This window comes from Hordeum vulgare, chromosome 2H (assembly GCF_904849725.1).
Source record: "Hordeum vulgare subsp. vulgare chromosome 2H, MorexV3_pseudomolecules_assembly, whole genome shotgun sequence".
NCBI classification, from domain to species: domain Eukaryota; kingdom Viridiplantae; phylum Streptophyta; class Magnoliopsida; order Poales; family Poaceae; genus Hordeum; species Hordeum vulgare.
This window is the reverse complement of record NC_058519.1, coordinates 347,141,005-347,156,432: the sequence shown is the minus strand read 5'-3', so window position 1 is coordinate 347,156,432 and position 15,428 is coordinate 347,141,005.

The window sequence follows — 15,428 nt, the reverse complement described above, 5'->3', positions numbered from 1 at the left end:
GAGAATATTCCTCGCTCGCATATACCGTCCAATTAGGACATATCTCTTCCAAGTGAAAATGATGCAGGGAAAAGCTCTTGGTGAATGGAAAACAAACATATTATGGTGGAGGTGCAAACGAACACCGCAACGATTTAACAATTACTTCATGATATGAGAGAGTTAAAAGCTACTCTAGTATCCATTGCAGAGGATAAGCGTACTACTTCACCACTGTCATCACCCAAGAAGGACACCTGTGTACATGGGTATGGGCACCACCGTTAGCTTGTTCCAAGCTTGGGGGAGGTTCCCCAGTATCGTATCACCATCACTTTCACCATTATCATCTATGTTATTTCCATCCTTAGTTATGTCGTGATTTAGAGAACTAAAATTTTAGTATTTCTTTTCTTAGAGTGTTTTTTTCCAGATTTATCTATCCTTGTAATCGATTGTTAGAGTTATATAATAAATATTAGTATGAGCTTTCTTGCTTTACTCACATGCATCAATCATAGCAACAAAATAAAAGAAATAGAAAATTCACATGCTAATCCCAAGTGGAGTAATGAATTCACATAGAAGAAATATGATAAATAAAAGTTGTTGGGAGTGAACAAACTGTTGGGACCCCGATCCTAAGCCATAGGAATGCAGCCTGTAACACATCGCATCTCTTTGCGGTCTCACGCACGGTTAACCCCATGGCTGCAGCCTTACCTTAGCCGGGACCGTTTGCGCCTTTTGACTCGCGTATGCAATTGTGTCGCTAGCAATCCAATGACAAAGAACCTGGATCGACATGTCTAGTCATTAACCAAAGTGGCAGTTCCGCACAAGGACATGCATAAATGACCCAGCAAAGCAGGTGTCAGTCACCAGCGAATGTAGACGAGTCGTAGCAACCTACAAGGACTCCATTACATCGCGTGACATTTCCCCAAAGGGGACAGACACACCAGCTAAGCAGGACACACGCCGATCAACCAATGTGTCCGGAGCAGTAGCGAGCTACCATGGCTCGTTGGATCACAAAGGGGCATTTCCCTGTAAGGAATGCTACTAAAGTCTACGGCTAGGTAATCGAACCCCATACATATCAAGTATGACACACGTATGCATGGCATACCGATACGTATAGATACATTGATGGCATCACAACATAACCATAAACATACAAGCTTTATTTAAGAGGCCCGGAAGAGCCACACAGATAATATTACACAGTAGGGGTCTCACGACCCATCATAACAGTCATTCAAGTTACAAGCCAGCGGAAGTAATTAAATTGTCTGAGTACAGACAGATGAAACTAAAAGGCACATGGCCTGACTATAATACAGACCCAACCTAGGGCCAGATCGTAGGTGGGACACCAGCTACTCGTCGTCGTCGATGTCTAGGAAGAACCCTCCATTAGGGTCATTAGCAACCTCTGCAACAATTATTAAGCAAACATGAGTACGGAGGTACTCAGCAAGACTTTAGGATAACCATCTACTCATGCAATGTATCAATAAGGTATTGTGGGGTTTCATGCGGAAAGCCAGCATTTGACTCGTGGCTAGACAACTTGCATTTTAAAACAATTTTTGACAACTTGATTTGTCGCACACGAGTCCACTAACACCACAACAATACTCCATAGTAGAATCCTTCCGTTTCCATACGGAAATGCCGTCCACGACACTCACGCTTATCTTGACAATTTTATGAGTAGCCATTGAGGTTATTTATGAACAACATATGTCTCCAAGTAGTCCATATCCGTGGGCGCATCTATTCGAATAGATAATAACCCTGCAGGGGTGTACTTCTTCACACACGCTCTCGCCGCTTATCTCCATGTGCACGTCATGCACCTCGGCAACCTTCAAGCGGAAGCCCAGCGAGGGAGTCGGCCACGACCGTTAACCATGCTAATACTTAGTCCAGGTTTATCGCCTATCTCAGGGTAACCCGCACAAGAGTCCGGCCGAGGTTTCCGCCACGGCCACAAACGATGTGCGCAGGGTTCCCAAGCCCACCATCCGGGTGCCACTTGGTACACCGTGCCACTGCCTACCGCATCACAGCCCACCTCTCAGGTCAGCACTATGCACGGCCTCCAGCATGACTATAAACACCAGAAACAACTTGCAACTCCTTGACCGAGTACTAAGCGATTAATAAGTTGAGAGGGTCAATTAAGTATCCCAACGTGTGGTAGTATCTAGTCTTGGATTACATAGACGGAACTCAGTTCCTAAGGACGGTTCCAATGAAACAACCCGCCATGTACTCCTACACAGCCTTTCACCGGTACCTTTACCAAATCAGGTTCAACACACCACCTTTACTTACTGAACACATTCTCACAATTCTGTTCATCTCCCAGATGACAGACCATACACAACTCTAAGCATAGCATGCATAGCAGGATAAGGCACATCATGGCTCAAGCAACTACCTGGTATGCTAGGTTGCAAGGTTCAGCTATTTACTGTGACAAGGACAGGTCATGCAAAGGAAGTGGGTTCAACTAACGTGGCAAAAGCATTTGAGCATTTGATCCTAATGCAATAAGTAAGTGCAGGAGCGAGAACATGGGATTTATCGGAATGATCAAAATGGTTGCTTGCCTTGTTGCTCAGAGGAGGGACAATATCCGTCAGTCGGATATTCGGTGGAATCCGGAGGAGCGGAGCCTAGCGAAAGGAATGACAACAATCAATAACAATCATGTGCAACAAGATGATGCATGAGCATGGCTTGAGGATGCAATGTGGTATACTATTATAACTAACATTTATTAGGTTTGAAGTTGATTTCAATCAAACTCAAATATCACTTCAAACGAGGTATTCTCGAATACCATTTTAATTGATTCGACCTGATGCTCAGATCAACTTGTTTTTTTACATGCATGGAAACGACATGTTAAGTTGCTGGTTTGTGATTGAACAATGTTTGATCATATCACTTGAAATGGAATTCAAATGATTTCCAAATTCCATCTCCAAATTATTTATAAAATTTAACTTATTCATTATTCTATATGTTTGGGTCCAGTAAAATTTTCAAACATGTTTGAAAATGACATATTTAGATTCCCTGGATTTTTCTGATACTTTTTAATATATAAATTATTTTCATTGGAGTTACAGATTAATTTCTATGATTTTTAGAAGTTTTGGCATTTTTCTGGAATTCTTTTAAATCAGAAATCCACTTATTGCGTCGGCCCCACGTCATCATGGCGTCAGTCATCAGCTGACCTGATCAGGTCAAACCTGGTAGGAGGACCCACTGGTCTGCCTCACAGGGATAATCCCGCGCTGACCAGCCCTTGATTGCGTTTGACTTGGCCTGGGGCCCACTGTCAGCGACTGCTTAGGGTTTTAAATGGTGGATTAGAGAGGCCAGGTCATCCCCTGCCGGAGACTGACCGGCGGCAACCGAACCCGCGACGAATCTGTGCCGGAGTGTCGCCGGAGATGTCTGTAGAGCTCGGGATCGGGAGCCGAGAGCACTGGGAGGATCCCCAGGCTCGGCCTCATCCAGCACTGGCCTCAGGGAGGGCTCGGGAGGACCGGAGGTCACGGGCGACGAGCGGAGGCGACGGACGGTGCTCGGGCTCGTCGGTCCAGTGGCTAGGGGGCACGAAACCGAGGGGAAGAAGAGGGGAAATGATCGCAAGCTCATGGTGGAGGTGAAGCTGGGCTCAGACTGCTCGGGGAGGGGCTGTAGCCGGCGATCCACCGTCGATTTTTCGGCAGCCGAAGGTTGAAGACGACGGCACTGGGGGCGTTGCAGGGCTCGGGGACGCTTCTACTGCTGCTAGGAGGACCAGCTCGTCGAGGCGGAGCGAATGGAATACTCGGGAGGAAGATCCTGTGGCTAGGGGCACGGCAGCTCGAGCTCGAGCTCTTGGCAATGGTGGGAGGAGGAGGGATGAGAGAACCCGAGAGGAGGGGGAGGAATGGTGCACGGGAACGGATAGGGACGTGCTCGGGGAGGTTATCCCCGTTGTCACGCTGTCCTGGGGAGCACCCGAGCGTGCCACGGCGAAGCAGGAGGTGGAGGAGCCGCCGTGGGCGTTCGCTCCTCTGCCAGAAGGCAGGAGGAGGAAGACGCCCCTGCCCCTGGTGGGCTGGGGCTCCTCAAGCGACACGTAGGTTTTTCTTCTTTTTTCTGTTTTTGTTTCTGTTTTAATTACTGACATTGATTTCTATTTGTTTTGGCTTCAAAAGAAAACTGAGAAATAGTTTGAAAAATGCTGGGGTGTTAGTTGGAATATTTACAATCACCCATAAAGTTTTCAACATTTTTGAAAACTATATATTTTTTAATTCAAATTTTAAACTTGAAACCAGTAGCCTTTGCATTTATTTAAAATGCAAAAAGTGTTATGAAAATGGTTTTCTTCATTGCTATAGCGACCCGACTCAAAACGAGTCAAGCCTCTGTGTATCTGTGCCATCCCTGGATCAGTATGCTGGCACACACAGTACATCAATGTATATATCAAAGTGCAATCACATGTAAATAGCGTAAAACTGATATATACCTTAAATATCTCAGTGGAAGCAGTCAAGGGAGTGGAGCCCAATAAACACCAACGGCAAGTTGAGTGTAGACCGTAACCCTGAATCGTACTCTTACTCGTCGAAGAAAATATCTGCAACATAAGACGTTGCAGCCGTGTAGGTCAGCTTATTGAATATGCCGGCAAGTCACATAAGAGAGGGGTGAAAAGTAATCATCTATACTATATGCATATATGGCAGGTGGGGCTATAAGTTTTAAGCGAAAAGCAAGTTTTCTCCTACATCAAGAGAGGGCTAAAAGCAAAATGTTACTACATTGTTGGTTGTTAACGAGATGGTTCCGCCAACCAATTCTCGTACCCGAGTTGTCAATAATTCCCACATCAAATATATTTAATGGTGTTGAAAATCCAGATAACTTTAGTTCCTTTGGCTCAAGTTGTCCATTTCCGTGGACACAGCTAATCGATTAGGTTTGAGTACTCTGCAGAGTTTTGCACACGTTCCCCACAAGATTTGATCGCCTCCGTGTATGTCCTCGCACTTCAGGGTGTTTGAAGACCGGATGATCAAAACATGGTCTTTCAACGGGTCCCTCTGAATCCCTGTCGGTGCCCATCCAATCCAACCGTTCTTCTACATCTGCTAGCACCGCCTGTCCAGAGTCGCCGCGTTGTCCAACCAAACCAGAGCCCATAATGACTTGTGGCTGTGCAGGTAAGCCTTGGGTCTTGAAAATATTCATCCGTCTCTTTGAGCCTGGGTGAAGCTTTCCGCAGGATGTCATGGTCGTCCCCAGCATCCCGGGTCATCCACTGGGTTCTCCAGGGAGCCGATCAACCGTCCTTCACCCAGAGTTACATTGCGTCCGAGGTCCTGAAAATCTTGTCTTAACCGGTCTTGATTATTTAATCAACCTCGCATCACTCGTGTTATGCACTCAACCGAAATCCCGTCTACTCAAGCATAGCAATATGAAATTTGTCGTCCCGGGGCCAAGTATCGAGGTTGTTGTGTGCCTACCACATGATACTACAATCTATACTAAAATTTCCAAGTACCTAAGCAGCATGCAATTGGGCATAGGATGGTAGAACTACGATGCATAAAACATAGGTGATAGTATGATCAAAGTGACCTGCGTGGTGATGTTGACGAAGAAGAATTTCTCGAGAAATAACTTGATAGACTACTCGTCACTCTCCGATGAAATCTGTATAACAAACATATCATTCACATAAGCACTCATACTAGTCGTCATTCTAGCAATCAAAACAAAAGAGAGAGCGAAAAGGAATCCGAAGGAAACTTCAAATAAAACTAGGGAGTCTTCTACTACGTCAAACACTAAATAGTTTTTGTCTAACAGAAAATAATAACAAGGAACTAAGATATAAATTTAACTAAGATAAAATAAAGTATTTTTCACAAAACTATTTGAAAGTACTTCCAAACGGGATTCGAAACAGTGGGGAAACCAATTGCAAGTTACTAAGGAACTAGAATTGATTTCATGAAAACAAATAAAAATAAAAACTTGTTGCAAAACTAATGTTTAACTAACATAAACAAAATAATAATGTTTCTGAAATAATAAAGAAAATATTTTAAAACAAATCTAGAAAAGGAATTAGCCGAAATCCTAAAAGAGGTGAAACAGAAATTGTTTCACAAGAAACAGTGAGCTAAAATACTCAAACAAATCTGAAATTTTTACCACTGATAAATAAGATCACTAGTGATCAGTACCAAAAAGAATCAAATTAAAAGCTATTTTTAAAATCCCGGAATATGCAAAACAAGGTTTAAACTAAATCTGATCTAACTTATATTTGAAAGTTTCAAACATAGACAAATTATAGGTTTTTAACAACTACAGGAAATTTGTGAGCTACTGGAAAAAGAATCAACTCCATTGGAGTTGTGGATCAAAAGTTATGGGTAAGTACCTATGTAATCTACACAGTAGATTATGGATCTAAGGGCTACTACATAAAAACAAAAAAGAAATAGGAGGGGGATGGAGTTACCGTGGCTGGGAGTAGCAGTGCCTGCTCCGGCGAGGTGGCTGGCACGGGGAGCCGCTCCGGCGTGGGGGGTGGCCGGCGGGGGTGGGGAAGGGGCTGGTGGAGGGTCGCGGCGAGGCTCCAGGGGGGTGGCGAGGGGGAGTGATCTGCAGGGGGTGCCGACGGGAAAGCTGCTGGCTCCCTGGTAGTGGTGATGGGGATGGGGAGGAGCAGCAGGGGGGCCGGCGGGGTGAGGTGGGGTGGCAGGGGGGCCGAAGGGGTGGGAGGCGCGGTGGAGGGAGTGCAGGGGCGGGAGGGGCCGAAGTGGTGGAGTTCCTGGCGATGGGAAAAGTTACTGGCTGCTTTCTGGTCGTGCTGTGCAGCGAGGTGGAGGGGCGACGGGGTGGGGTGGCGAGGTGGCGTGGTGGAGGAGGGGTGTCCGAAGGGGTAGGAGGGCTCAGCAGGAAGGGGTGGGTGCAGGGGGCCGACGGTGGGGAGCTCCTGTGAGTTTTTCTGGTGCCGACTCCGGCGAGATGGCGCGCGAGCTAGAGGCGAGGAGAGGGGAGGGTTTAAACGGGAATGGAACGAGGAGGCCTCGGGGGTTCTTATAGAGGCGATGGGAGGCGCTGGGAGGGAAGGTACTTCGCGAATCCCGGAGGTGGAGATCATCTATCCATGGATGGCAAGTTCCTGTGACGTGAGGGAGAGAGGAGGAAGAAGATGATCTTCTTGTGCCAAAAATAGGAAAGGTCTTAATGGGCCAGCTGGAGTTTCCTAATAGAAATGATTTCTTTCCTATTTTTAAAACTAGGAAACTAAAACGATAAAAGGGAATTCAAATCAATTCGGAATAAAGAGTTTTTATATACTAAAATTATCAGAAAAATAAAATATAGATGATGGGCATTTTTCCACGGCAAAAATAAAAACTTCAGAAAAAATTATTTTCACAAAATTGCCTAAAAGGTTTATTTTCTTTTGCAAATAATTTTCAAATGAACCTCCAAGTTTGAGGGTTCAAATAACTTTCAAAATGCCCGTGGGTTCGAGGGTCATGTTCCTCCTCTCTAGAATGTATTTCCCGCACGAAGAAAACAAATGGAAATGCAAAAGAATTCAAATGCAAATATCTCTGTTCAAATTCTTTATAGTTGAAGAAGTCATGTCATCTTCTCTCTTTGCTTTTAAAAGATTGAATTTGAATTCACCGGAGAAGGGGGAAGTCATTTTATTCCCTCTCATTCAAAAGGTTTTGAAAAGTTTCAAATTTCACACAAGTTTCAATTACTCAAGCAAACAAACAAACAATCAATCTAATAATTATATTAACATTCCAAAATTTATAATTTTGGGATGTTAGAAACTACCACACTTAAAGTGAATCTCGTCCTCGAGATTCGAAGAGGCTAGAAAGAAAGGTTAGGGTTTGGGGGTCTTCTAACAATTCCAATCTCCGGCAAGGTGGGATGCTACCACACTTAAAATGAGAGATACTGGTCCCTCAAAATGCTTTAACGATCCACTGGGGTTTTGGCAACTGACATCGCACAGTCTTCATATCTTCCGTTATATTCATAACGTCTCCATCAACGAGGGCTCTTTCGTTGATATCAGCTTCTTCCGTTACTGGGTCTTCTTTAACTGACAGTCTCGTGATCAATTCTAACTAACTTATCGATGATTCTCATGGTGGTCTACCATTTGTGGCTATCCTGCAGAGAGAGGGGTCTTGGTTTCATCCTCACCGTAAAATTTCCTACGCGTGACAACAAATGCCATGTACATAGGCTTTCATCATACCATTCTAAGGCTTATACAAAAGCTTCAAAGAACGTCGTCTCTCTATATGGGTAAGTCTCTCAGATTTACCATTCCGAATAGCAAGATAAATGATAAGAGTAAGTCGTCATGGTGATCAATCCATTCCGCACCCAAATCATTTCTCTGTATAAGGTTTAGCGAATCTCGCATTCTAACACTTGGGCATCCTCACAAGCGTTGCAGAATTTCTCTTGTCCACGAACGAAGTTCGGATAATCCATTGGTTCTGCAAGCTGAACGAAACATCTATCGTATCTTCACAACTCTTAGGTTTTCGTATGCTCCTAAGAAAATGTTTGCTGATCCACCATAGCTTACCCATTCATTCTCTTAGGATAACCTTCATGAAAATCTTGAGATGCTTCCTTGGTACGGGTTGTATTCCTTGAACTTATTTTCCTTGCCATTGGATTGTGTACCAACAAAAGTGTTTTTCCTCATATTAAATATCTCCTCAAATTTCCAATTCCAAGGTACACTATTCTTCTGTTGTCATCCCCATGGTTTGATATGATCCAACATTTCCTTCGACTGTATTCAGTGGGTTTGGCTTCTTGGTACGCATGGTATATTCCTACTCCTTGGGTCCTGTGGGTTTACCGATTACTACCACACTTAAAATGAAATATACTCATGTCTGCATAGACCATATTTTCTCATATCCTCGAAATGGTCAGAGATATTTGTTCGAAGAGAAACAACGCATACCGTTTCAACATAGGCAATCATGAGACAATAAATTCCATTTATTCATGATGTTATTACAATCTCAGGGACTTCTGTTACAAAAATTTCACTCCATGATCTCAATGAAAAACAAGAGTGCTTCGGATCACACTTATTGTCCTGGTCAAAACTTAACTACTCCATTCTAGCTTTCTTCCTTTGCGGACAATCGCTAGCAGAATGTCCTGCTTCCTTGCAACGAAAGCAAATGAGTTCTGACAAGTCTCGAGGCTTCTTAGCTTTTGCTTTTTCTCCTTGGATTTCCGGCTTCCTTTCTGAGCACATGTATTTGTGGTGGCCAAATTCCATACACTTGTAACATCTGACATGACTCAGGTCTATGTCTGCAGAGATTTGGCTCTTCCGAGGGTACTTTTTCTTCTTTCTGGACTCCTTCATTTTGGCCAGTTCTTCTATTTCAAGTGGATCAAACTCCACTTCTTCCGTCGGGAAGTTTCCCAGATACTCTTGGCTTCTCTTCGTGCAATCCTGTGAATAATGTCCTTCTTTTCCACATGAGTAGCATGCATTGGAGAAAAATCTGGTCAGACCTTGTCCATCAGGGTCTTCAATATATTCGTTCATCACAGGTTCTTCTAGAATCTTCTTCTTGAGGGTTTTCCTTCACTGCATCTTTCTGCTGCTTGACAACTTGTTGTACCTTGGGGTAAATGTGACATTGAGCTGGGTAGTGCGTGGTTCCTTCGCAAAGGAAACAAGTCACCTGACTACTTGGGCACTCCTCAGCTGGGTGATTTTCTTCACAATGAGTGCATCCATCCTTGTTTTCTTCCTGGGTGTGTCCTATTTCTACACAGATCTTCCATGCACAAGTCTTCTTCTTCGGGTTATCATAGCACTTCTGAATAAGACGAGATCTTAACAAAGTCTTCTTGAATTCGTCCCAAGTTTCTGCTCCACTAAATCCTTGTATGGCATGGTGCATTTTCCACCAGATTGCAACACTTTGTGTAAATTACTGAAGAGCGTATTCCACTTCATACTTCCTTGAGATCAAGTTGCTCCCGAACTGGTTCTCCATGTTCTGAATCCATATCTCAGCTTCCAGCTGGGTCATTGGTCCAGAGACTACAAGTCCAGCTTCATACTCCATCTAGTAGGGTTGAGATTTTGGGGATGAGACGGGTAAGAGAGGGAGGGAGATACACACAATACAAAAAATATTTTTGAGAATAAGTTTTATTTGGGGCCGTCGAAAAACACACACCAATGACGGCTCACAAATCATCGTATCTAACGAGGGTATATAACAGGGGTTTGGACTTCTAATGGTCATATAATTATTCGAACGCTTCAGGGTCTTCAATAGGTGTAGCTTCAATTCTTCAAATGCATGGTGAAATCCTCTTTCCTTTGAAGTAGAACTCCGTTGATTCTCCATGAGGTCAAAGGGGTAAGGGTATTGTCTAACTATTGGAGGTGAGAGAGAATGTTTGATGAAATCAGGAGATATGAGAAGTAAAATGTGTTCTCGAAAATAAGATTTTTGAGAGGTCCTATCCTAAGAAGTTTCCAGTTTCTAGGGTCACGTCCTACACTCAACATGTGCTCTGATACCATTTCTATAGCGACCCGACTCAAAACGAGTCAAGCCTCTGTGTATCTGTGCCATCCCTGGATCAGTATGCTGGCACACACAGTACATCAACGTATATATCAAAGTGCAATCACATGTAAATAGCATAAAACTGATATATACCTTAAATATCTCAGCGGAAGCAGTCAAGGGAGTGGAGTCCCAATAAACACCAACGGCAAGTTGAGTGTAGACCGTAACCCTGAATCGTACTCTTACTCGTCGAAGAAAATATCTGCAACATAAGACGTTGCAGCCGTGTAGGTCAGCATATTGAATATGCCGGCAAGTCACATAAGAGAGGGGTGAAAAGTAATCATCTATACTATATGCATATATGGAAGGTGGGGCTATAAGTTTTTAGCGAAAAGCAAGTTTTCTCCTACATCAAGAGAGGGCTAAAAGCAAAATGTTACTACATTGTTGGTTGTTAACGAGATGGTTCTGCCAACCAAATCTCGTACCCGAGTTGTCAATAATTCCCACATCAAATATATTTAATGGTGTTGAGAAATCCAGATAACTTCAGTTCCTTTGGCTCAAGTTGTCCATGACCGTGGACACGGCTAATCGATTAGGTTTGAGTACTCTGCAGAGTTTTGCACACGTTCCCCACAAGATTTGATCGCCTCCGTGTATGTCCTCGCACTTCAGGGTGTTTGAAGACCGGATGATCAAAACATGGTCTTTCAACGGGTCCCTCTGAATCCCTGTCGGTGCCCATCCAATCCTACCGTTCTTCTACATCTGCTAGCACCGCCTGTCCAGAGTCGCCGCGTTGTCCAACCAAGCCAGAGCCCATAATGACTTGTGGCTCTGCAGGTAAGCCTTGGGTCTTGAAAATATTCGTCCGTCTCTTTGAGCCTGGGTGAAGCTTTCCGCAGGATGTCATGGCCGTCCCCAGCATCCCGGGTCATGCACTGGGTTCTCCAGGGAGCCGATCAACCGTCCTTCACCCAGAGTTGCATTGCGTCCGAGGTCTTGAAAATATTGTCTTAACCAATCTTGATTATTTAATCAACCTCGCATCACTCGTGTTATGCACTCAACCGAAATCCCGTCTACTCAAGCATAGCAATATGAAATTTGTCATCCCGGGGCCAAGTATCGGGGTTGTTGTGTGCCTACCACATGATACTACAATCTATACTAAAATTTCCAAGTACCTAAGAGCATGCAATTGGGCATAGGATGGTAGAACTACGATGCATAAAACATAGGTGATAGTATGATCAAAGTGACTTGCCTGGTAATGTTGACGAAGAAGAATTTCTCGAGAAATAACTTGATAGACTACTCGTCACTCTCCGATGAAATCTATATAACAAACATATCATTCACATAAGCACTCATACTAGCAATCATTCTAGCAATCAAAACAAAAGAGAGAGCGAAAAGGAATCCGAAGGAAACTTCAAATAAAACTAGGGAGTCTTCTACTACGTCAAACCCTAAATAGTTTTTGTCTAACAGAAAATAATAACAAGGAACTAAGATATAAATTTAACTAAGATAAAATAAAGTATTTTTCACAAAACTATTTGAAAGTACTTCAAAACGGGATTTGAAACAGTGGGGAAACCAATTGCAAGTTACTAAGGAACTAGAATTGATTTCATGAAAACAAAAAAAATAAAAACTTGTTGCAAAACTACTGTTTAACTAACATAAAAAAAACAATAATGTTTCTGAAATAATAAAGAAAATATTTTAAAACAAATCTAGAAAAGGAATTAGCCGAAATCCTAAAAGAGGTGAAACATAAATTGTTTCACAAGAAACAGTGAGCTCAAATACTCAAACAAATCTGAAATTTTTACCACTGCTAAATAAGATCACTAGTGATCAGTACCAAGAAGAATCAAATTAAAAGCTATTCTTAAACTCCCGGAATAGGCAAAACAAGGTTTAAACTAAATCTGATCTAACTTATATTTGAAAGTTTCAAACATAGACAAATTATAGGTTTTTAACAACTACAGGAAATTTGTGAGCTACTGGAAAAAGAATCAACTCCATTGGAGTTGTGGATCAAAAGTTATGGGCTAAACAAGATTGGAACTTTTCTGTTTTTGGAATTAAACAGGAAAAAAAACTAACTAATGAACGGCCACGTGGCGATCTCTGGTTGGTTAGACCTGTGCGCTGCGGTGCTAAACTAACAAACGTCCGCACATTAGAAGAAAACTGTTTGGCTTACTAATTAAATAAAACAACCGCCGGTTCTTTTTAGAAAACCGAAGGGGTAAGTACCTATGTAATCTACACCGTAGATTATGGATCTAAGGGCTACTACATAAAAACAAAAAAGAAACAGGAGGGGGATGGAGTTACTGTGGCTGGGAGTAGCAGTGGCTGCTCCGGCGAGGTGGCTGGCATGGGGAGCCGCTCCGGCGTGGGGGGGTGTCCGGCGGGGGTGGGGAAAGGGCTGGTGGAGGGTCGCGGCGAGGCTCCAGGGGGGTGGCGAGGGGGAGTGATCTGTAGGGGGTGCCGATGGGGAAGCTGCTGGCTCCCTGGTAGTGGCGATGGGGATGGGAAGGAGTAGCAGGGGGGCCGGCGGGGTGGGGTGGGGTGGCAGCGGGTGGCGAAGGGGTGGGAGGCGCGGTGGAGGGAGTGCAGGGGGGAGGGGCTGAACTGGTGGAGTTCCTGGCGATGGGAAAAGTTACTGGCTGCTTTCTGGTCGTGGTGTGCAGCGAGGTGGAGGGGCGATGGGGTGGGGTGGCGAGGTGGGGTGGTGGAGGAGGGGTGGCCGAAGGGGTAGGAGGGATCGGCAGGGAGGGGTGGGTGCAGGGAGCCGACGGTGGGGAGCTCCTGTGAGTTTTTCTGGTGCCGACTCCGGCGAGATGGCGCGCGAGCTAGAGGCGAGGAGAGGGGAGGGTTTCAACGGGAATGGAACGAAGAGGCCTCGGGGGTTCTTATAGAGGCGACGGGAGGTGCTGGGAGGGAAGGTACTTCGCGAATCCCGGAGGTGGAGATCTTGTGTCCATGGATGGCAAGTTCCTGTGATGTGAGGGAGAGAGGAGGAAGAAGATGATCTTCTTGGGCCAAAAGTAGGAAAGGTCTTAATGGGCCAGCTGGAGTTTCCTAATAGAAACGATTTCTTTCCTATTTTTATAACTAGGAAACTAAAACGATCAAAGGGAATTCAAATCAATTCGGAATAAATAGTTTTTATATACTAAAATTATCAGAAAAATAAAATATAGATGATGGGCATTTTTCCACGGCAAAAATAAAAACTTCAGAAAAAATTATTTTCACAAAATTGCCTAAAAGGTTTATTTTCTTTTGCAAATAATTTTCAAATGAGCCTCGAAGTTTGAGGGTTCAAATAACTTTCAAAATGCCCGTGGGTTCGAGGGTCATGTTCCTCCTCTCTAGAATGTATTTCCCGCACGAAGAAAACAAATGGAAATGCAAAAGAATTCAAATGCAAATATCTCCGTTCAAATTCTTTATAGTTGGAGAAGTCATGTCATCTTCTCTCTTTTCTTTTAAAAGATTGAATTTGAATTCACGGGAGAAGGGGAAAGTCATTTTATTCCCTCTAATTCAAAAGTCTTTGAAAAGTTTCAAATTTCACACAAGTTTCAATTACTCAAGCAAACAAACAAACAATCAATCTAATAATTATATTAACATTCCAAATTTTATAATTTTGGGATGTTACAATTGCTTATTTGCTTCCATTAATTATGAGAAAAGTTGAACTTTTCTTGAGGCCATTTTGGGTTCATTGATTTGAACAAGTTTATAATTCCTTTGAATTTGAGAAGTGGCTAGGGTTTTTGAGTTTTCCTTCACCACTTGCTTTGTTCTTGTTGAAATTTTCTTGGATGCAATGCAAAGAATATATGAGCACAATGCTATACTTGATTAGGGTTCCAGGGATGTGACACAAACATAGTATTAGTCATTGATATAGTCCATGCAAAATTATGATACAGGAGAGGCGATTCACATACAAATATACAATCGGGGACATATTTTATGATTGTGAGCCCCCACCAAATATTCTATAATGATCAGAGTGGGGATGTTGGACAAGGAAGACAGCATAATAAGTTATGTTTGTTTACATTCACATAGATGTTATATTCTCATGGTTTCTCTACCATGTGGTGCTTGCTTAGGATCCTTTGCCAGCCCAAAAATTTGCACTGAGTAGAGACACTACTTTTGCATCCATAACCATTAAACCCAGCTTCTTGCCCTGAGATTTTACCATACCTACGTATGGATTGAATAAGATCCTTCAAGTAGGTTGTCATCAGTGCACAATGCAAAAAAATTGGTCCTAAACATGTATGATATTTTAACGTAAGGGGAAATCAGCTTTGTACGATCCTGTGATGGCAAATAAATAGAAGTGACATACTTCATAACAAAGGTTGCTATCATAAGGGGCAATATAAAGTGATGTTCCTTTACATTCAGAGTTTGCACATCCTAAATTAATAGTGCACGGCAACCTCTGGTTCCCTCTATGAAGGGCCTATCTTTTACTTTCATGTATTTACTTTTATGCAAGAGTCAATAATGTTTATCCCTGTTCCTACCTATTAACTCTCTAGTTGGCAAGCATCATGTGTTAGGTAAAGATCCGTATATATATATATAAATGGAAAATACCTCCTACTACCAGGTGTACTTACTTCCATGTCTCATATACTACCATGTGGTAATGTATATACTAATTTATCACTTTGAATATGTTCACATACTATATATAAGATACTACAAAGTATGTTACACGAAAAAAATATT